Raw genomic sequence first — 24504 nt, 5'->3', positions numbered from 1 at the left:
ACGCGTCCAGTATGAGTTGTGACGCTTTTTTGTGTTGAGTTTCTCAACGCTTTTCTGCGTCATGAAATGTGTGTGACGTTGTTTTGTGTTGGGTTTCTCAACGCTTTCTTGCGTCGCGCAATATGCTCTAGACACATTCTAGTGTCAAGATTATTTTGCCTCCACAAATAAATTTTTTGAGCCAAAATAACTCTTAACACAAAAAAAGTGTCGAGATTTTAGCCTCGAAAAAAAATCTAATAATAATAACCATTATTTAATTGAATATGGATCAAATATAATATATTATAAGCGATTTTCCAATAAAAATACTTAAGTAGAAATGACCAATAATATATATATATATATATATATATATATATATATATATATATATATATATATATATATATATATATATATATATAATATTAATATCTGTCTTTAGTAACTAATGATTAAATACACACTAAAATATTTTGTTCGATTACAAATAAGTCAATTAGATAATGTCTACTATCAACTTCTTAAAACCTTACAAAAAAACATAACAAAAGAAATATATCTTTTACAAGACATTTTCAAATGATTAATAGCTTTACGAGTTGTACTAATTTAATGGATCCTTGGCTTCTTTTCCTTCACCATCATCTTGATCCTTGAAAAAAAACAAAGAATGACATAATAAGTAATCTTATATAATGTGATATATTATAGTGATGGTTAATTATAAAAGATGTAAAAAAGTTAGTTAATGACAAAAGAAAAGAATAGGTAACTAGTAAGCAACTTGATTTTGATAATTCAAGTGAAACAATGAATGATAATATTATAACAATACCTTTGTAGCAATCAAATGCATAGCTGACTTTGCAGCATCTATAAGTTGAGCAGAAGCTTTTCCATCACGCACCGCATCCAACACTAGAGAAAAATATGTAGCAACGGTCTTCATCATCTTAGTATGCTCATCAAACTTGTTAGTTATCTCTTTGGTTTGTTTTTCAAGTTCCTCATTTCTCTTCTTCAATAAAGATGTTTTCACAATGTTTTCTAGTTCCACATGCCTCCTTTTAAGTTTTCTATTTTCTTCTTTTCTAAGTTCACCACGCACCGCATGAATATCACTTTTTTTCACCCCAAATCCATATCCCTGGGGTCGTTCAGGTACTTCATCTCCATTCATGACAGCTTGAAAGGCTTCATTCTCAACGTCAACACGAGGCATAGTAGGATTACAAAGCTTTAATGAATCAACCTTTGCCTTTGCATCCTCCTGCATAATTTTTTAGGGAATAAATTATGTAAATCTGATGATAGAAAAATAGAATGCAAAGATAGACTAATGTGTTAGACCAAGTACCAAAAAGTTTGAAGTGTCTGTGCCTTCAAGATAGGTTCCGTCCTTCCTCCTATGAGTTGCTTCCCAAATTTCAATAAAGCTCATTTCTCCTCCATGCTCATCTTCCTATAAATAATTAGTTACCTTGTAGTAAGTCTAAAATAAGCATGCAACTTAATACTATAGTTCTCGTTAATCTAAAATTTAGGCAGACACACAAATAAACAATTACCAAAGACTATGAATAGCATAAACAATCTACGAATATTATTCCATACGCCACCTTCATCTCCTAATAGTAAATTTCTTCATTATCCATGTTTTCTGCAATATGATTCTCCATTTAACAATTACTCTCTTTTTATTGAACCCTGAGCCTCTGTTTGCATATCCATCATTGTTTGACCTAAAGCAGAATAACAGTGTGACTGGCAAAAGTCCATTTGTTACCACCTCATTCGGAGTTCTATTTCAGTTTGTCTGGTAAGGAGCTAAGATCTCAGCTCATTAGCCCCACTGTCAAGTAGAAGAATGCATACTAAAAAAAAAAAAGACCATGAAAAGCCAGATTCAAATCAAGCATATGCAATAAGCTCCATGACTGATGTAGATTTCATACTACAGATACAAACGTCTTAATAACGAATCTTGATCATTAAAGATAAAATAAACTTGATTTTGAAACTTTGAGTGAAAATTTATTCCTTACATAATCAACTCGTATATTAGCGTAACTAGTAGAACCCAATGTATGAACTTGATTGTGAGCTGCTCGTGCCGCTTTTCCAAGTTTTAGTTAATATTGTAGAAGTAAGATGTATCACACATTATAATAATAAATCGAAAAAGAGAGAAGTACCTGTCCTTTGTGTGAGAACCAATACTGAACCAATGGTTTCCATTCAGAACGAGTATGTCCACTAGGCACAATATCATAATGTTCTTCCTCTGTGAGCTTATCGGGTTTGAAGAATGTCAATTTAAGTGAGTGTTTATAGTGCCTCCAACATTTGTCAACACGTTGCAGAGCTAATGTATTATAGACCTCATCCTCAGAAATCACAAAAATGTTCCTTCAATGAAAAAAGAAAAAAATAATAATGCAAGATCAATAAGACATAGCTAATAAGAAACATATATATATATATATATATATATATATATATATATATATATATATAATATATATATATATATATATATATATTTATAACAATTTTAGTTTGAACTTGTATGCATACTCTCATCTTCATAACAATCTTAGTTTTGAGTTTCACGTCAATATGATGCCAATTCTTTTCTCCAATTGGACAATAGGTCCCATCCTTTGCTACACTTCCTAGAAATCGCACCAAGATATGCCCACCTTTCCTAATTGGTTGGTTGAACTCATTAAACTGCACATGGTACCTAACACCACGTCTGTGCCAAACGTCTATGGGCTGAATTGAACCGCTCATCAACTGAAGTTCACCCTTAAAATATGCCAACGAAAAGATGAAACCATGAAAAAATGGGATAAAGGAGTCAATTCTTTTATAAGCTATGCCTTAATTAAAGCTTTAACATAGTCATAATTGGTTACATATTCTCGTATACAAGCTAAATTTGATTAACTATTTTCTACCTGCCTGCAACATTATTAGTTTACACACACATAGAAAGAGTTGGTAAATCAAACATATAGCTATGCAATTCTGCCTTAGTAGAGAATATGAAAGATAGGATCAGAGATAAGGTTAATGCAGTTATACGACAGTTTATCCTCCCTGCAAAGAGTCACTTGTAAATACCAATCATTTTCCAGATCCTGTACAAGGGAAGTAGGAACACCATCATGCTCAAATTTTAGTTCAAAATGCAGTGCCTTATTCTTTTCCTCATTTTCTTTTTCATTTTCTGTTTGGGGAGGGGGGCTCTAGCACATGATCTGGAAAATTATTATTCAAGCATTTCCAAATTTACAGTATCAAATAGATATTTTCATAAATTTAACAAGAAAAACAGTTTATAGAAAAATAAATCAAAGTAGTCTACAAGACTACAACCATACTGCTTCCTTAAAGAAGTGACCAGCAACAATGAGGTTGAGTGACCATACTGGTTCCTTAAAGAAGAATACATTTTAAGAACTTATCGCACCTATACATTCTCTAGTAAAAATTCACTGACATGTTAAATCAATTCTTTTATAAGCATCTTTTGTAAAAGAAAAGCATACACTTCACATAAATGCAACTTATCATCTCGTCTAATATAAAAAAATATTCTATCATATTTAAGCTCGTATCATTAATAAGAACTTCGATTAAACAACATTGGAGCAGGACATTTAAGGGAAACATATCACCTTGAAATGGAGAAGACATAATAACAAAACCAGCTGAAAAGGGGAAAATGCCTCAGAGAAAACTATGAGACCAGAACTAAAAAGTTAATGGCAAGTGGGAGGGATGACCTATATATTTGCTATGTTATGTCCACTCTTGCGTGATATAATGCACGAAAACTTGTCAACCGACAATGAAATTGTTTCAAGCACTTGGCATTGTTTGATTTGTGCTATGATTTGATGGTTAGTAGGTTGAATATATATACCCATAGCTATAATCTAGATACATATCACCGCTGCATTTGTTCTTCTGTAAAATTTAATGAGTTGATCTAGTAAAGTTCATCAAACAAAAAATAGTTTCATCTATTTGTCTACACCTTTTGCTATCAACACAGCTCATTTACCAGGCTAACTTCACCTTAAATGTAGATCCTAGTGATTTTTTGTGCCTCAGCTGGTCAAGGTGAACACAATACGTGGAATTAGAGCTCAGATTGTTAACATAGAAAGTTTGAGTGGCTTAATACTGGTGTTGCAAAGTAAAATAACAAATCAAGCTCAGAAATATGTGGATCTATTCCAATTTAAAGTTGAGATATTTCAAGTAAGTTTGTTTTCTCCGTGCTCTATATGCTTTCTGCAGCATGTAATCTCGTAAGAAGAGGTTCTTAATAGAAAATAATAATGCTATATGCGAGTTTGCACCCTTTGAGTGTATTCATAACAGGAGTTAGACTAAGGTAGAAACACTCTTCACTTTAGCAGTAGCTAGGGGTTGGCAAAAAGGGGAAGGGGGCAGCAGCTAGCAGGGTTGGCAGAAAGAGGGAAGAGAGGTACAGGGGGAGGGCAGTACCTAAGAGAGGGGGTGGCAATAGCCATAGCACTACTCTATTCAAATGATATGAGAAGCCAAAACACCATAACTTGATGAGAGTCATTGATAGAAAAGAGTCACATAATAAAATTCATGAGTTCATACCTGTGATTAGAACCTCCTCCTTTGCATCAAATTTCACATTGGTTGGCCATCCTGAGTCTGAATTGGGAAGTCGAGATTTAGCCAAATTTGTTTTATTTGAAATATTATGGATACTCCCTTTTTGCTCCACATGCTTGTTTTGATCACGCTCAATATTCTTATTCTTTTTTTCCCTTGACAAGCTTTCAGTTTGAACATCATCGTGTTCTTTTGAGTGATTCATAACTGGAGTACCAACGGGGTTATTTTCTGAATCGTGTTTAGTTAGTTTTCTGTCAGCTGTAACACTAGCCTTGTTCACATCTTTAGCATTAGGACGATGAAGTTGTTGTGATGACTCAGATTGAAAGTTTTTATGTGGAAGAAAGATAGGAGGGGTTTTCCATATCCCACTATCACCACTTACTTTTGTTGAAGGTTTTGGTAATGCTGCACTAGTTGGTGGACCAAATGGTCCCTATTTACTTGGATTTTGAGATGCTGATGATGGTCTTATAAGTGAAAGGTTTGAAGGAAGCTCTGATGCATTGGTACCTTGTGCTCTATTATGACCCATGGGGTTAATTTTAGGTACCTTACTAGTAGTCTTGGACTGTAGAATAATAAGAGGATGAGTCTTTTTTGCAACTTGTGAGGTATTCGAACCCATGGGTTTTAGTGGAGGTAACATGTCACATGCTAAAGGATCTTTCTGAGGTAGAGTAGAAGCTGCTCCTCTTGAATGTGGAATCATGGCAGCATATGCTAAAAGTTTTTGCTGAGATATAGTACAAGTTTGTAGCTCTTAACTGTGGAATCGTGGCTGGAGAAAATGAAGCAGATGCTAAAGGTTTGTGTTGAGGTAGAGTAGTAGTTGTACTTGAATGTGGAATAATACGGCGTTGAGGTGTTTGTCCTGCTTGTGAGTTATTCAAACCCATGGGCTTCATCTCAGGTATCATGGCAGGGGAACGTGAAGTAGTTGCTGCAACGACATCTGAAGCAACATCATTAGATACTGAAGCAGCAACAACTCGTGTCCTTTTGCTACGATAGGTCATAATTACACTATCACAATTCCTACAAAACAAAACATGTAAATACTTTTCAATCACATGAAAAAAGCGAAAGTACAAAGATTTTTAATCCATCTTCCACAGATTCGATGATATTACTTCTCCAACAACAACAACAACAACAACAACTTGCTCAGGGCTTTCTTGCCTGTCCGGCGTAAAGCCTTTGGGTCCAATTATAGTCCAACAAGAAATAAAAAGATTCACTTAAAGAATTGATGATATTCTAGTCCAACAAGGAGTGCACTGTAAGATTCAAACAACATATCACAAAGCAATCAGCTTTCTTATGATATCGATGAATTTTGCTTCAGGTAAAGTTTAGCTATACAAGAGACCGATGAATTAAAGATTGCATTTAGATGTGGTAAACAAGTAGTTCTCCTTGGGATTAGTTCAAATCAAGTGAGTTCCTATTGTATTTGATTTCATGTCTACTGACTTAACTCGAGATGGGGTCATAAATTAATATATTATCAATCAACTTATTATGATAAGTTCATTAATAGTACTCATCAATTTCCGATAGTTATGATTTGTATAAAATCTGAGACACGTAACATCAGGATACAAACATATAGTTTAGGCTTGGGGGTTGGGACGGTCATCAGGTATTCAGGCATGACTGTATGAGTGAGGTTTTGCAGGCCATATAGTGATTGGTGTATAAGGAGGAGGATTCAGATCAGTTCTAAATCCTAACGGGGTATCTAAAGTCTGGGTTCAGACAGTTCAACCTCAAATAACTGATAAGTTATGCCTTTCTGAGAGTTATGCTCGAGCTACAATAATCTTATTCATGCACTGGTATCGCCGAGGGAACAAAAACTAGTGATAAGAGAACAAAAGAGGAGTGACACTCACTGTTAAACAAGCAACTTCACCGACTTGCATTCCCAGCACACCTTCATCCCATCCTAGAAAAAGATTACAGAAAACATCAATAACTAGGTTTATGTCTTATTAAGGATAATGTAACACAAAATTATGCAGAAGATAACACGGCAATCTATCCCATAAAACACATTAGCTTTGGAGCAGGAATCATCAAATAGTTTAGATTTAAGCATAAATCACAAACTTCGGCAACATCATATCTTGAGTGCAGATCAAAGCAATACAACGGAAGAGGTTAAAATCAAGATAGTTTAACAGTTTAGATTCACATAAAGGTTGATGAAAGCTACAAACCATATTAAAGGTATCACTGTCAATTGAAGATTACACTATAAAAGATGAAAGATCCAAAAATCCCCTCCCCCATGGAAAAAGGAGACCAGCAGAGACCCCCAGATTAAGTGATGCACGATGAAAATCCCAATGCCAGTGCATAATGGAAATCACACTCCTATTGAGAATATTAATAGCAGATAGCTGAGTTAGTTATCTAGAACATACCTGAAAAAAATCAACTTAAAATGGCCCCAGTTCATAATTCACGTAGACCAATCACATCTGTCAAAGAGCTGATGGACCATAAACAAATTAAACAAGTTTCAATATTCAATAGCCTATATCTTATTATGACATATTGCATAGTTGGGTCTTGGGGATACAAAGAGCTTAGCAAGAGAGACAAATTCCTTACAATTCAAGATCAGCCCCAAGCCCTACCTTGAATAATAAATTGCAGGACAAGGTCCAAGACATCTACAGCATTGCACGTGAAGTTTTCCCCAAGCTAGTCAATATGAAGCTTCAATATGATAGCGTATGTACATTAACTCATTAAGATCAATCATGGATTTTTATAAATCAAGTCGTTAATATCAAAAATAAAGGGGGTGTCTTTAAATCCCTAAATTGTGTACAGTTCATATTGACTAGCTTGGGGAAAATAATAGTCGTTAACATAGATGCAGATACTAGCAATCACACCAAAAGAAAGGTGGCAAGATCCCATAGTACAATTCACATTCCTAAATATGCTAAGCTACAACTAGTTCTCATTTGTTGAGTTTATGGAAATTTATAGCAAGTTTCTAATTACGCAATCTAGCTTATTTCTTCAATTTAATTTGTCTTCTAGAAAGCTCAATGAAAGCAAAAAAAAAAAAAAACAATCCTACTGTCAGAAATCAAAATAGGTTGAAAGATGACATGTAAAATGTATAATGATACGTACAATTAACTAAGAGCAATAGCACTTTTATAAACACTTCTCGATCACATGAAAAAAGCCAGAGTACATGTATGATTGAAAATTTTGCAAACTCTACTAGACAAACATAACAGCAAAACTAATTAAGCCCATCACTGCCTACTTCAAACAAGTCCCTAGGCTTGGTTCTAATAACATGAAACCATCCTTTTTGCATCTCATCCTCAACATAAAATACTTGTTTTGCTTGAGATGAGAAAACGAATGGATCGTCATACAAATATCGATCAGTATGCATCAACTTAGAGAAGTTCACACACACTTCCATTTGAATTTGTCTTTAAACCCATGTGGATGTCTACCCAATCACAACGAAATATTACAACCTTGTAGGAACCATAGTAATTCAACTCATAAATTGCTTTCAGCTTTCCAAAGTACTCTTGGCCTTCAGCTTCAACCATAATTCCAGAATTTTGTGTCTTTCGATGTCGTTCACGATCCATGACATCAAATTTACACCCACTAATTAGAAAACCTTTCACCCTTTTCACACGATTTCATGGACCACGTGCTAAAGCTCTTCTCATCTTTCCTTGTATACTACTATCATCTATATTGTGAACCTATGAATAAAAAATAATATAGGTTAAATGATGTAGGTCATAACTTAAAAAGGGATACAATGATCAAATTTAGAAGGCTTAAAACCTGGTTTTGCAGCCATTATGATAATTCATAGATTGTCCTTCATTTTGAATGGTGTCGTTCGCCTGATTTTTCGTAATTTGAGTCTCTTCTCGCTTTTGACGTACAAATTCACTAAAAACAAGCCAAAATGCAATGTTATCTGACGATTTTTATGAATTTGATGAACTCTTATAATATAACTCATGGTGCTACTTACTGAATGACAGGTTTCATCTCATCTGAGTGAAGCAAGACATAACAATGTGCTTGCCTTAAACTTCTATCATCAAGACGAACATTTTTGTCATCCCAATAACACGACCCCAGAGTTATAAAGATATGCATCTAAGTCTAGAATGCCATCATCATTCCTTTTAGGTCTATTTAATACGGTCTCCACACCTTCCAAGTATCTCGAACAAAATGTAAGAGTCTCCCTCAGCAAGTATCCTTCAGCAATTGACCCCTCAGGCGAGGCCTTATTACTTACGTGAGATTTCAGATAGGCTAAGTACCTTCAAGTAATGTAATTATGTTAGTGTAACATGGAAAAAAATTGTCTAAAAATAATTTTAGAAAATACCGACCTTTCTATGGGATACATCCATTTATAATGAACGGGTCCACCGAGTTTGACCTCTTCAACCAAATGAATTAGTAGATGAACCATTATTGTGAAAAAAGTTGGCAAAAACTCCTTCTCCATCTTACAGAGAGTAAGTTCTACCTTCGATTGAACGTCATCTAATTCGTCTGGATCAAGCACATTGGAGCATAATTTCTTGAAGAAGTAAGAACTCGTCAAGCAAATCGATCACTTTTGTAGCCTTCGCTGCTCTTAAGCAACGGGAAGGATATCTTGCATCATGACATGATTGTCATGACTTTTCATATTAATAAGCTTCGTTGTTCACATTGACACCTGTACAAGTTTGATCCATATCCGTCAGGAACTTTCAGCTTTTAGAACTCTTAAAAATCGATCTTTCTCTATTAAAGACATGGTGTATGAAGCTGGAGGCATGTACGATACTCCAAATTGAACTTTCAGTTCTGAAGCCTTTGTCTATTTATGGTTTTCCATTCTACTCCATAGAGTATCATCTCTGTCTCTTTTGTATTCCGCTGCCATTATTCATATCTTTTTCCTTATGTTAAGTCTTTGTTCTTCGTGGTTTTGGACGGGATGTTACAAATGTCATATAACATGGATGTAAAAGTTTTAACCTAAAGTCCAGTTCTTTGTTCGAAACTATGGTTAGGTTTAGGTTAATGCTGAAAAGGGTCCATGAATAAGAGATTGATCCCACGCTTTGTAGCTCTACTTAAAAACAAGTGGCCATGTGTAAGATGCACTCAAGTTCTCAAGTTAGCAACAAGAGAACAATGCCATGGTTGGGTAGGTTTGCTTATGACTATGATCAAACACTATCGTTCAGGAAGCTTTTTCAAAGGACAAAGCGGAAAGCAAGGTAGATTGTCCATATGGTGCCTTAAACAATTGCCATGCATATGCAAAATTGTAATGTCATTCAAAATCATGAAAAAGACTATGTATCGTATTTTTCGAGTTTCACCCACTCTTTTGTAAAAAAAATATTTTTCGTAAAATCCTCCTTATCGGAGTCGTTAAAGCATAGGCGTGTTTTTATTTTGTCTACATGGTGTGAGTGCGTATTTGACTGTACCATTGTTAATGTTTATTGAAAACGTTTTCGAAGTCGCCAAGAATTCTTTAAAGGAAGACTCATACACCTAATTAGATATTTGGGAAACCATAGGGATAAATTAGGGACTTATCCAATGTAGATTTCGCCATTCTGACTCCATAGATGGTCAATGAACCATAGGTTGAGTTCGAGGGTGAAGGTACGAACACGGTCACAATGAACAATGTCGCCCATTGTTGGCCACTACTAAATATCGATTCAAGTCAAGTTTTATGCAATAGAATAACCAACTAATATTTTCATGCACCCTAAAAATAATTTTAAAAATCTAGGTTAGTTCACGAAACATAGAAAAAACTATTTTTAGTGATATGTTATTAAGCAATCAATATTACAGGGAACCTAACAGGTTGTCTAAATTATCTGATTAATATTAATTAGAATGGTTCTTTAGGTTTTGATTAGCAATAATAACATGTGGGTGATAAAAGCATTAAAATAAGACAATCATGTACGCATATAATATATATGAAAATAAATAGAAAAAAGGAATAAAAAGGTTAGAATATAAAAAAGAGCAATTTTATATTAAAGATTTACATTATAAAGGAAATCATTGGTAAAATAAAAATAATAAATTGATTCAAGGACCCTCAGGATAATACCGTCACTTGGGTCTGCGAGATTGACAACCTTCGGGATGAGCAATCGTGAAGCCTAAAGATATGAATGTGTATGTATGTCTGAAAGTATGTAGATCTGAATTGTTTGTGTTTGAAAGGTATATTTGAAAGATATGAGTTTTGTTTACAGAATTAGTAAGGTGTTCATAATCTAAAGTTCAGTGTTAAGTGTGGAATATATCATATCTTTAATTCAGAAAATCGATGAGTATTTATAGGAAAACGAAATTGCGCTTCAGGCGACAGCTGCGCCAGGCGTCATTTGTTGTGTGACTCGTAATCACACGTGTCAGGCGAACATTGGTGCGCCTGAGGCGTTATGACCAATCATCAGTGCCTACATGGCACATGCTTTAAAAAAGATAAAATTGACAACCTTTCTTTTCAGACGCTTTGACAGCTTTTTGATAAAACCGCGTTTTAACGATTTTCTAATTCTCTTTTAACTACAGATTCCTTATTTTACGGGATACAATCCGATTTAAATTATAAAAAATATCTTTGAAAGTATTTATTTTATTTTAATTAAATAATAAATTATAATGAATAATTATATGGCCTTTACAAAGTGTCGGCTCGCAACATAATTTATTTTCATGAATAATTAAGCGGGCTTCAAAAGACAATTTTAACACTTTAAAAATAGTATTGGGATGGCTTTTCGGACTACTTTTCCCTTGGTACAGACCAATTAATACCCCGATATGTTTCATCATTGGGCCCTTAAATGGACTCGATTATGTGTCCACATCATTGATCTTGGCCTGCTTCCCCTTTTACCAGCCACCTCTATAGTGGTGTAAATCATTTGGTTAAAATCGAAAGAATAACCAAACCAAATCAAACTGCAATTACAATTAGTTTGGTTTTTTTCTCAATTTGGTTTGGTTTGGATTGAAATATTATTTCTTGTGGGTTTGTACTCGATTTTGATTTATGAAAACCGAAAAACCCGAATCCAAACAAAAATATCATATGTAGCCTTTGATTCAGTGATGCTGCTTAATAATTGGCCCAATAAAATAGGAAGCCCTCACTTGAAATCTTTAAATCCTAACTCATTAACTACTCAAATTCTCACTTCTCTCACGAATCACTGCAACAATTCATTTTCTTTCTCCTCATTTCTCTCTTTCACACCTTTAGCAATGGGGAAAAAAAAATCTTGCTTTGATACAAAGTCCTGGAAGAATTAGTTGTCAATTAACAGATTTTTTAAATTCGTGATTTGCATTTCCTTTTTTATCACCCTTACCTTCGAGGTTTGTCGTGACGCTACGTAATATTTTTTCTTCATATTACAATCGAAAATTAACAAAACTTGATGTCGTTTTGGTTTTTTTTTCCTTGAGAATTTATTTGTTCTAGCTTGTAGTATCTAAATTTCAGACTTACCTAGAATTCTGACATTTTAATTACAAATCTAGTTTGGTTTTTATGTTTTCTTGAATACTTGGACTTGGTAGTATGGGTAAGCGTTGGAGAAATAAATTCGATTTTTAAGAACTTCGGTTTTTTTTTTTTATTTTGTTCGTTTTCGTCATGGAAATTTGGTTTCTTTTGGTTTATGAGAAAATTTGGTTTACATTTTGACTTGAAAGTTGAAAAACATAATTATTTCGGTTTAGTTTGGTTTTGGCTCAAAACCGAATCGAAAATCGAACTTATATCCATATACCTTTGTCCCAACCTTCGTGGTCATTAAGTCAAGAATATATGTGTTTTCATTCATATTCTAGTTATTCATCTTTCATTGTCTTATTATGATATTCCAGCACAAAAAACATATATTATAGTGTCAGGTCTTCTTCTTGTTTGAATCCATAAGCTCTTGCATGTGCATTATATAATGCATGTCCCAAAACTAGTCATATGCCGAGTGCAGACTTGTTGTCCAAGCAAGAAATTTCCTATGTCATATGCCTCATTGTTCAATGTACTTAGGGCCTGTTCTCTTCGGCATAAAACAGCTGAACTGAACTGAATTGAACTGAACTGAACTTATTAGAGCTGAACTGAACTGAACTGAACTTATTGGAGCTGAACTGAACTGAACTGAACTGAACTGAACTGAACTGAACTGAACTTAATTGAATTGAATTGAATTGAATTGAATTGAATTGAATTGAATTGAATTGAATTGAATTGAATTAAATTAAATTGAATTAAACTGAATGTAATAAATATATAAATAATATTTTGAACAATAATAATATGAATATTAAATAATAATTATAATGATAAGTAATAATAATGAATAATAATAATAGTAGTATTTTTGGATATTTTTAAATGATAGTTATAAATAAATAATATCAATAATCATAAATTAATAATAATAATAATTAATGATAATAATGATAATTAATAATAATTATTTTATATTATTTGTATTAATATATTAATACTTGATGATATATAATAACAACAATATTTAAGAAGTAAATTAATATTACTATTTTAATAATTAGATTTAATAAAATAAAAATATTTAGTAATAAAAATAATGATTGGGTTGGACTGCGAAAATTACATCATAAATCGTCTTGACGCGATCTGATTGGTTTATGGGCTAAAAAAAGTGGGTTTATTTGTGCTTTGACCTAAACTATGTTCTTCCTAATAATAATAGTAATAATAATGAGTAAAGATATAATAAACAAAATAATATATAAAAACAACAACAATAATAATAATACTTAATAGTAATGATATATATTTAAATAATAATAATAATAATAATAATAATAATAATAATAATAATAATAATAATAATCATAAGAATAATGATAATAATAATGATAATAATAATAATAATAATAATAATAATAATAATAATAATAATAATAATAATAAGAGTAATTATTAAAATAAATTATACCAACATAATAATAGTATTTAACAAAATGGTTATAAAAGAATGGAGCTGAACTGAACTGAACTGAACTGATCTGAACTGAACTGAACTGAACTGAACTGATTGGAGCTGAACTGAACTGAACTGAACTGAATGAACTGAACTGAACTGAAAATAAGCTGGGGAGAACAGGCCCTTACTGTAATATCCCATATTTTTGAGTATTTATTCAAGTAATTAAAAAATTAATTTTTAAAAATAAATATTTTAAGAAAAGGGTATTTTTAACGATTTCACTTGTTTTAAATTGTTTTGGGCGGAAGATGGCGCCAAAAATGGATTTCTTAAGCTTTTGGTTTAAAATCCTAGTCAATTTTTTCCAAAAAAACCAAAAAAAAAACTATGGCCTTATTTTTCGACGGGATTTCATAGTAAATGGGGGAGTTTTGCTTTCCTAAAACTTTCAAATTTATGATGAAGGTTACAAATCTTGGTTTAATCTCCTAATTTATGGTAAAGGATACAAACTATTTAATTTTGGAATTTAGTACTACCTATTCTACTCCTACAAATACCCCATACCTTAAGGTATCTTTTTCACACAAAAACTTTGAAGAATTCATACTCTCTTACTTCAAGGCTCTTCTTTGTCTTCTTATCTATTTTAGTTTTATATTTCTTTTTGAAGTTCTCATTTTCTTTGGTTTAAGAAAAAGATTTTCATGGTTCTTACTCAAAAATATTATGTTCATGATAGGTCATTCATAATTAGATTCATGATCAATTTCATGTGATAAGTTACTTATTGGTTGGTTATTAGAAAGCTCAAGCATAAGAATAAGTTAAGATAATAGTATACTCTTTGTCCAAGATCAAGGTACATTATGTAGCTAGAACTTTTGAAATGTGGTTTTATGTGATAAAGTTGTTTATTGATTTACTGGTTGAATTGGTTTAGAAAATTTGGTTTAAAATGGTTACAATATCTTATAATTCACTCTTGCAAGTAAAAAGAAGGAATGATTGGTTGCAATATTTTATTATTCACTCTAGGAAGTGAAAAGAAGGAATTATATATTAATCATTTTTATACAAAAGTTTTGTTATCCTTTTTGAAAAATTAAATTTCTTTACAAGGAAAGGTGATTGGTTTTATGAACTTTCAATGTTCAAAAGGTTTTTTATGAGAAAAGGAGATTTATTCATGAATTACAAGTCATATTATTATTACAGCTTGATTAACATCAAGAAGGGGTCATGCTTCAAAGTACACTTGTTGGCAATTATAATTACCCCTTCATATAGCTCCGTGTTGGGGTGACTAGCTTGTGGGTGTCCATACTGTTACCACCATTATTATGTAATGGCTAGCATTTATTATGATACATTGTATTAATCCCCAAAGGATTTAATGTTTATTTAAATATGGAGGTTCAATTATACTAAGAAGCCCATAATAAATAGTCAACAGTTATGATTTGAATCATGGATGATTCAAATCAATCCCCCCCCCCCCCAAAGAGGCAAGGAAGTTACGTGTGGTTATGAAGTATAAATACAAGAAGAAGAATCATTTGAAGGACAACAAACACAACACACGACGACATGCACTTTACTTCTTTTCTAGCGTAGCTTTAACCTAGATTAGCCACCCCCCCCTCTGGGATTATAGTTTAGTTCCTAGCCTAGCATGTACTGAAGTGATATGTTTGTTCATCTCCGGTTTTAGCCGGAACTTATAAAGGTATCCATCTTCATGTTTTCCCTTTAATTGTCCAGCCTAGTTTATCTTCATGTGTGTTATAAAGAATCTTTCTAGAAGTTTGTGATATGAGTGGGATTATTCAGGTTTAATCAATAATTAATTATTGTGTTGATTATCTTATTTAATACATATTGCCTGAATTTATTAGGCATTGTAGTTTAATTACCTTCAGCTATAACAAAGTACGTTAGCAATTTTATCTAATTAAAACCGATAACCCCTGGGGACTAAGACTCTTGTGGTGCTCAGTATCTAACTATTGGATTTGCATTGACTTGTTTGCTAAGTCATCCAACTGATTTTGCACCAACATGTTTTTTGGCGACCACAGGGGAGAACAAAGATTCATAATCAAATTGTGAAATTTTCCTCTTTAAAAACTATTATTCCAAGTAGTCTTTTATTTGAACTAGCCATTGTTAGTTTTATTTCATATCTTACAAATGCTGAGTACACGTTCTCGAAAGAATAGAGAATGTCCTAGAGTTGAACTAGTCTCCCAAAATATGGAAGATAATAATTCGTTACATTCAGAATCTAGGGTGCCTGAGGATGATGGTGAACCTGTTCATCATACCTTAGGAGAGTCACAAGGAGAAACACCCCAAAAGGGAAATTTCATCTCCATGTAGTACTGGCAGTGCATTCGTGCATCAATTGTACGGAAAGTTCACTGAAATAGTGAAACAATTACTATTGGAGGCCAGGGAGAGTCAAAGGCAATAATTTGATTCTAACTACATAAATTTAGGCCATGAATCAGCCAGAGTCTTCACAGATATCCTTTAAAGGATAGGTGAGGATAGAGATATTAACTCGGGGCAAGTAGATCGAATACTCGGAGATATTACTGATACTATGAGTGCAACGTTTACGTCAATGTCAATATCTCTTGCTACTAAAGTAGTTACTCGTTTGGAATCGTTAGTAGAAAAACATTACCAACTCAATGATAAAATGCTTAAGGCTTTAGAAGAAATCCAACTAGTTACGATAAAAAAAGATCGTGGAATAACACCAGATCTCCGAATACCTTATCCATCAAGGGTACAATTTTCCCACGTTGAGAATAAAGATCCACTGGTATCAACTGATCCACAAACTTCCTCTCAGGGGCGTCGAACAAGGGCAAGTCCCTTAAGCCTTGGAGAGAATGGTCATGGGAATTTTAGGAGAAGTGATGAAATGGCAGCGAGCATGTAGCCAGGCTTGGACTAGGCGCTAAGACGTCAACAACCTTCTTTTTCCATGAGTGGTGGACAGTTTGGAGATAACACTCACCAACCTGGACAATCACATGGATGTCAGAGGCAATGTGCTTTTATTGCAAACAACAACAGTTCACCTCAGGCATATATGCCTCTAAATCAACTAATTATGGTTGAGAACCCTTTATCTTCTACGGATATGCCATTAGTGGAAAAAAATGGAAGGGCTGCGCTGCAAGGGCTGCGTGTTTTGAAAAAACGCACCCCTTCTTAGTGAGGGGTTGCGGTTAGCCCAAAAACTACAACCCTTCACTTACGAAGGGTTGCGGCCAATGCAAAAACCACAGCCCTTTTAGTGACGGGCTGCTGTTTTTAAAAAACCGCAGCCTTATAAGTAATAAAGGGATGAGTTTTCTAAAAAACACATCCCTTTATGGGCTTTTCTTAAAAAACTTTTCAAAGGAATTAATCGCGGGCTTAACATATTAAGCGGACTCATTCTCTCTCCTCTCTCATGTCCTTCCTTCTCCCTTCTCTCTCACCCTCCTTCCTCCTCCCTCCTCTCTTCTTCTCTTCCTCTCTTCCTCTTTCAAGTAAGTCTTCATCATCTCCTTTACTCCTCTGCTGGCCCATTGCACGTCTTCATCACTCTCTCTCTCCTCTTCTCTTCAAATTCTAACCCAACTTTTTCAACCTAAAAATACGAATTCTCATTTCTCAATCATTCTATAATTCACCCAATTTTCGCTTCCAATTTTTGCCATGCTCATTCGTCTTTTCAATCTTCTTCATGGTTCTAAATTCCATCGTCACGGCTTTTCAGTGGGGATTTTAGCTATTCTTCAAATTATATATCTCCTAAACAAATAAACAAACAAACAAAAATGGCAGAAAAATTGGGATCACTGAGGCAAAGTTTCATCGAGAGGAGCTATAACAACAAATATTCGTTCTCAAAGTTTCACCCTCCGACGGCAGCGAATATTCGTTCCTTATCCTCTCAATGAGGGTTGGTCGTTCTTTAACCTGCGCCGCCTTCCCGCGTCGTTCCTCGTCGTTTGTCCTTTTCTCTGTCGGTCGAACTCCTGCCATCTTTTCGTCGTCGTCGAAATCCACTTAAGCAACGACAGCAACAAGTGATGATTTTTCATTTTTCAGATCTATAATTTCTTGATCTTTGTTTTGATTAATGTTCATGTAATTTTAGATATATAATTTTTCTCTTTTGTATTTTCGTTCGTTTTTTTTTTTCATTTTTGTTCATTTTCGTTAATTTTTTTTCATTTTCGTTAATTTTTTTTCATTTTCGTTCTATTTTTTTGTCATTTCCGTTCGTTTTTTTTATTCTCGTCCCTTTTTTTTCATTTTCGTTTTGATATTGGGACTTTCGGTGGGAGGGTTTACGTTTTAATGGCTCGGATTTATGATTTTCATGTATGGATTAAAGTTAATCATGCTATTTAGCATAAGCTTTTCATAGTGGGGCAATGTGTGTTCCAAAATTGTGTTCTATATACTTCAAGACCTTTTCGGTTTAGCATAAGCGGCCTTACGAATCTGTTAAGTAAAAAAATGCAAAAAAAAAAATTAATTTTTTTGGGTCAAAAGGGTTGCGGTTATATTTTTGGGCCCCAACCGCAGCCCTTCGTTGTGAAGGGTTGCGGTTTAAAAACGCAACCCTTCACTTTTAATGAAGGGCTGCTACGGAAAGGGTTGCTGGCCAAAAACACAGCCCTCACTACAAAAAAAATCGTCTATAGAGGCAAGATAAATTTGCCTCTGAAAATAAAGACGTAGCCTCTAATAAATTTTTGAAGCAAATTAGTGGTTGCTTCTAATAGTTCCATCGCTAATTAGTGGTTGCTTCTAATTAATGGTAAACCAAAAAACTTTAAGGAAATCAGAGATTTATTTTGCTCTAAGCAATATTATTATCCAAAAGCGAATAAACTGTAGTACAAGCTCAAAAACCTAAATAAAACACCCAATGGCTTGCAACAACTTGCAAGCCTAAAACCAACAAAAAACCAGAAAGATAACAAAAACCAACACCAAAGTTGAACCAAATCAACATTGGTCTTGATCCTCAATAATACAAAATCTCAAATCTTAATGATCCCAATAATCAACTATACATGCATTAAGAATTTGCCTAAAAGAAATTGAAACAACCAATTTGGTAAATATACAATTTTTTGGAGAAGCTTGGATTCCTACTCATGCTAGACTTCTCATCATCTTCAAACATCCCTTACATCAGAAAAAAGAATTAGCCAACCAATTAAATGAAAAATTATAATAAACATTACCCTTTTTTGTAACAATCCTAGATGAAAGTAACAAAAAGTGATGATATAAAACCTTTGCCTTTTAGAGTTTAACCTTTTTAGTAATCCTGTTTAGTCAAATGCTCTTTCTTAGCATCTTACTTACTACTATATCTGCATTGAATGATTGAAAACATATGTTTAGAAGTTACAAAAATTTAAAGTCATGTTCAATAATTGTATATGGGCATACTTATGTTTTTCTATTTGACAGTACGTACGTAAAGTGCAGTTTATATGGGAAAATGAACATTATTTCATCATAAATCAATAAATGATAAGAATCCATAGAGAAAATACTTAGTTTGAATTATTATCTTCTCAACCTCGGTATCTAAAGATAAGCCACATCATCCCATATAACTTAAAACTTTCCATAACAAACATAATAGAGAAACAACAATATCAATAGTCAATTTAAATACTTCCTCCATTTTTTTTACTTGCAACACATTCCTAAAAGATAAATAATTAATTACTTGCAACACTTTTTACATTTGCTTTTCCTTTCTCTGTATCTCCATCCAAGCACATGAGGCCCTCCTTTTTTTTCCTTTCTACCTCTCACCTACCCAAATTATGCATTGGAGTTGATGGAAAAAAAGTGTTGCAAGTAAAAAAAAAAAACCGAGGAAATAGGACAAAAGAGAACTATATACTGTATACCATGAGTGTTAAGTCTAATGGTTGCAATTTAGGGTTCATTCACCAAACTCCAAACTATTTGACACCCCACCCATAAGCCCACTTCTTGTGATTTAAGTAGACTCTTAGTGATTCAATAAATAAATATATAGTTATATAATCACTCCCAATAACTGTAAACACTACTACACATGACACAAGACTTATTGTTTTGCTAGTTGACATTAATTTTTTTACTACAATATTTAACACTATTACATTAATTATTCTTTAAAGTTAAAATATACATACTTCACAATTTCTTATTTCTATAGAGGGGCTTTCTCCCCTAAAATAATTGAGTCTTACTTTCATTTAACACAACAATTATGAATGCACAACTTTAGCACCAGATCAAATGCTAATGACATAGCATGAAGGCAAAGAATTGAACTTGGTAAAGTGGGAAACGTGACATCAAACTGAATATTAAGGAAAAAATCATAAGGATTTCATTAGTTAAAAGAAAACAAGTCACTTGAAAACCTCAAAGTTGAGCCACAAATCTTGCATTGCAGATTTTATATACTCAAACTTGAAGCCAGAAAGAAAAAAATTACATTACATTGATGCACATAATTTTTTCTCTCTAATTGTGCTTTAGCCACAACACTCGAATATAGACCTGCACTCATATTTAAAGCAGAGCATCACTAAATCAATCATAATTTTAGTGAGGAAAATATATCTATCAGAAAATGAATTGTAGATTCAAAACATAAAATATCATTTAAAGGAATTTCAAAACCCACATGTAACTTGACCTACGTTTTCTTGTGAAAATTGAAGTGCAATCATCTAGGACCAGCCACATAGCCCTACACCTCTCTGCAAAATCATCCTCCAAGAATCACCTCACAATTAACGATAATCCATAATCAATCTTAACTAATCTAAGAAAATGGAACCATAACCAATTCCTAATTTAGAAATTATCAACCTTTAACATTCTAATTTTTGTAATCCTTAATTAATAACTATAACTTCGATGACATTAGCTACATCGACTAGCATCCCAATTCCATAATCCTTAATTCATAATGAGAATTCTTATTATAGAGCTAAATTAACTAAATTCAACTCACAACCTTCACCTAAATCAAGAACCAACGCACTGCCACAACTACAACCACGCACTGCCACAACAACAATAACGCACAAACAACGAACAATAATAACAGCAACCCAAAAACATCCACCACAACAACTCCACAACAACCACCATAACTACAACAACTACAACAACAGGGCGGCAACAACAACAAACAACAGCAACTCAACACCACCACTACAACACTCCCAACGACAACAAATTAAAACTACCAACAACAACAACGCTACAGCTACACCAACAATCATAATAGCAACAACAACAACAACAACAACACCAAACCAGCAACAATTCACAACCCATTAACTATAAACAACCACAACAGAACAACAAACAACAGCAACTCGGTCTTGGTATTTGTGAATTTCAAAGGAAATTAGAAACTGAAATAACGAGGTATGATTTACCTATGCTCACAAGAGCAGCGAAGAACAGGGGACCGAAGGGTCTCGAAGCTTCGGTAAGGCTGGTTCTTGGTCTAGTGGCGGGGCGCACTTGATGAGGCGATGGCAGCAGGCGGTGGTTTCCAATCGAGTAGTTATAGGAGTACTGAACAGAAGCAGCAGCAGCATGCAAAGCGAACGACGCGCGAAGGGAAGAGGGGAGCTAGGCGTCGGTGTGGTATCGGACTCCGGCGAGATAGGGAAAACTCTGGCGACATCAGGCGAGAGAAAAGAATTAGCCTTTGGGTTTAACTGGGAGACAGAAGGGTTTGAGGGTTTGATGGGAGTGAGGGAACGAGTTTTAGGATGTTTCGTTTGGGTAACCACAAGTATGAGAAGGAATGGGGTTTTGTTAAGTTAAACCGACAAAAGGGGGAAAAAAGAATTAAAGGGTAAACCGATTTTAGTTTTTCAAATTGGCGAAACACCGCTCAACTAATTGCACAAAACCCAAAATATAAAATAATAATAATAGAAATAATCTCATGTAATTAAATAAATAAATACATTACAACACGACAAATAAAAATAATACTCCACAACTCAAATAAAATAATAATTTTCGACCCCTCAAAAAAAATTGAAACATAATTAACTTAATAAATATAATCATCTTTTAAATAAACGCTCTTAAAAACAGTGCTATTAAATTTGGGCTTCCCCCTTTAGTTTTTCTTATTTCACTTCTTAGTATACTTTTGATATCTAGATATTTCGAGGTTTTTTTTCCATTATAAATTTTAAAGTTTCAATGAAATGGGTTTTCTAAATTTTCTGAATTGGATGAATCTAAATTTTTTTTTTTGGGAAGTTCTCTATTCCATTATTGCGATTTTCCTCTTGAGATGGATCAATTGGGAATTAGGAAGATAAAGAACAGAAAAGAACAACTAGGAAACATGATAAGCAAGAGAGATAGAATAGATAAGAATCAATTTCAATTTTAATTAAAGAGCTACCCACATCCAATGTTATGCAACACAAAAAAGGAAGATGTAATATTGTGTTGGATACGTTAGGAAGCTCTGATTCTTTCTTTTATTTATGATAAATTGTAAAAACTTCAGCTTTTTAATTAATAGTTTCTTATAAATAATATGAAGACCTTTTTAGTGTCGCCTAAGGTGACCCATAATAGTTTATTAATTTTTTGGAAAAAAAAAATCTTACATATAGAATTGAATCTTATATATTAGGTGACTTCCATAATTATATACATGTCGACTCGAAACGGTGTTTTTGTAGTAGTGGATGAGCTTTTGGCGGCAGCATCAATCTAAATAATTCTTAAAAGTTACTTTTAGGGGAGACCTAGAGTTGACTATTGTTAAAATGATGTTTTAGAGGCAACCTGAATTTCACTTTTGTGAGAAAAAAGGTTTTAGAGGCAACCATTATTTTCATTAATGCTAAAGCTACTTTTAAGGGCAGTTTAAATTTCGCTGATGCTAAAAAAAAAAGTTTTAGAGGCAACCATTATTTCGTTAATGCTAAAATTACTTTTAGGGGTAGCATAAATTTTCCTGATGCTAAAAAGAATGTTTTAGAGGCAACCATTGTTTTATTAATGCTGAAAACTACTTTTAGAGGCACATAAATTTTCTTGATGCTAAAAAAATTATTTTAGAGGCAACCATAATTTTATTGATGCTAAAAAGTACTTTTAGGAGCAAACTAAAATTTACTGATGCTAAAAAACAACGTTTAGAGGTAACTAAAATTAACTAATGCTAAAAAACACTTTTAGAGGATATAGAAAAATTGGTTTCATCAAGGTGTTGCCTCTATAGGGGAATTTTCTTGTAGTGCCTTAGGGAAGATTTGACTGCAGCCCTTCCGTTTTTTTCCACTAGTGTGCCTTACCAACCATCTATCGTTGGGACGTCTCATTATGGGAATGCCCCAGGTTATGGTCCTAATCAAGCTCCATTTGCTCATGCAACCGGAACTTACCAACAGGGGGTACCCACTAATGGGCACACCTTTCAGCCACAAATGGCACAGGGAACAAATAATCCTAACTACGTTCATCGCTAGGATATTCCTATGGGAGGTTATCATAATCAACCTTTCAATCCCAACCCAAAATCATATGTATGATCAAATGGCGAACATGGGAAATGGAAATCTAGACATCCAAGGAGAAATCAAGATCCCATAGCAACACAAGTTGAGGCGCTAGTCTAAAGATTAGTGGGAGATAACTTTAGGAAAGGTCATAGGCAGATAGGTCAAAAGCCTTACCCTGAATGGATTGATATAGCCAATCCATTCCCTAGGAAATTCAAAATACCTGACTTTACTTTATTCTCATGCAATGATAGAGTATCAGCCGAGGAACAAGTAGGTAGGTTCAATTGTCAATCTAGGGAGGCAGCTGATAATGAGTTTTTAAATTAAGAATGTTTTCAATGTCTCAAACTAAAATAACTTTTTGGTGGTATAGAAATTTACCACCCAATTCCATTCACTCATGGCAGGATATGCAAGTGCAATTTACTAATCATTTTGCACGAACTGAACCCGAAGTGACTTTAAGTGACTTGGCTAGAATTCAATAGAGGTTAGGAGAGTCTATAGAATACTACCTAGGTAGGCTGAAAATGGCTAAGATTAGGTGTCATGTTAGCATCCCTGAAAGAGAATTTGTACAAATGGCTCAAGAGGGGATGTTGATTCAGTTATGGAAAAAGGTTTGATGGGCATGCCTTTGGTGATTTTGTTGAATTAGCTGAATTAGCGGTAAGGTATGAAAGGAACCTACAGGCTTAAAGTGCAGCAAGGCACCAGAGTTTCTTTCCTCCGAATGAGCAACCTTTCACTTTGAAACCTCACCAGAGGTGGATGTGGTTGAAATCGTCCAGGGAGCACCTTATAAATGTTCTCCCCTAGAGGAAAGATAATTCTCAGCGCCAAAAGACACAAAGTATGGGCAAAAGAGAATGTACACTTTTGATGCTGAAAAATCTAGTGCCATCTTTGATTCGTTATTATCTAATAAAAAGATAAAACTAGTAGGGATGCATAAACTGAAAACTGCTGATGAAGTTAAAGGGAAAAAGTATTGTAAATGTCATGATGCAGTTACCCATGATATTTCTGAATGTATTATGTTTAAAAATAAAATTCAGGATGAGATTGATAACAAAAATATCATGTTCCCTGATGATGAAGATGTTAACATGATTGGAGTGGAAGAACCATTTCATTATCCTGTAATATGGTATCCATTAATAATGATTTTATTGTTATTCTACAGGCATCTTAAGCTACTA

At 33.7% G+C, this 24504-nt stretch overlaps 1 long non-coding RNA gene across 1 annotated transcript; it reads right to left on the bottom strand.

The window, feature by feature from the left end:
- Window positions 1-410: 410 nt before the first annotated feature.
- On the bottom strand, window positions 411-8071 carry LOC125499495 (uncharacterized). The gene is made up of 3 exons (XR_008970323.1): window positions 7279-8071; window positions 6555-6607; window positions 411-637 (listed from the first exon to the last, which is right to left on the bottom strand). It is a non-coding gene; the product is annotated as an uncharacterized LOC125499495 (long non-coding RNA).
- Window positions 8072-24504: the final 16433 nt, after the last annotated feature.

This window comes from Beta vulgaris, chromosome 7 (assembly GCF_026745355.1).
Source record: "Beta vulgaris subsp. vulgaris cultivar EL10 chromosome 7, EL10.2, whole genome shotgun sequence".
NCBI classification, from domain to species: Eukaryota; Viridiplantae; Streptophyta; class Magnoliopsida; order Caryophyllales; family Amaranthaceae; genus Beta; species Beta vulgaris.
This window is presented reverse-complemented; position numbering and strand designations above follow the sequence as displayed.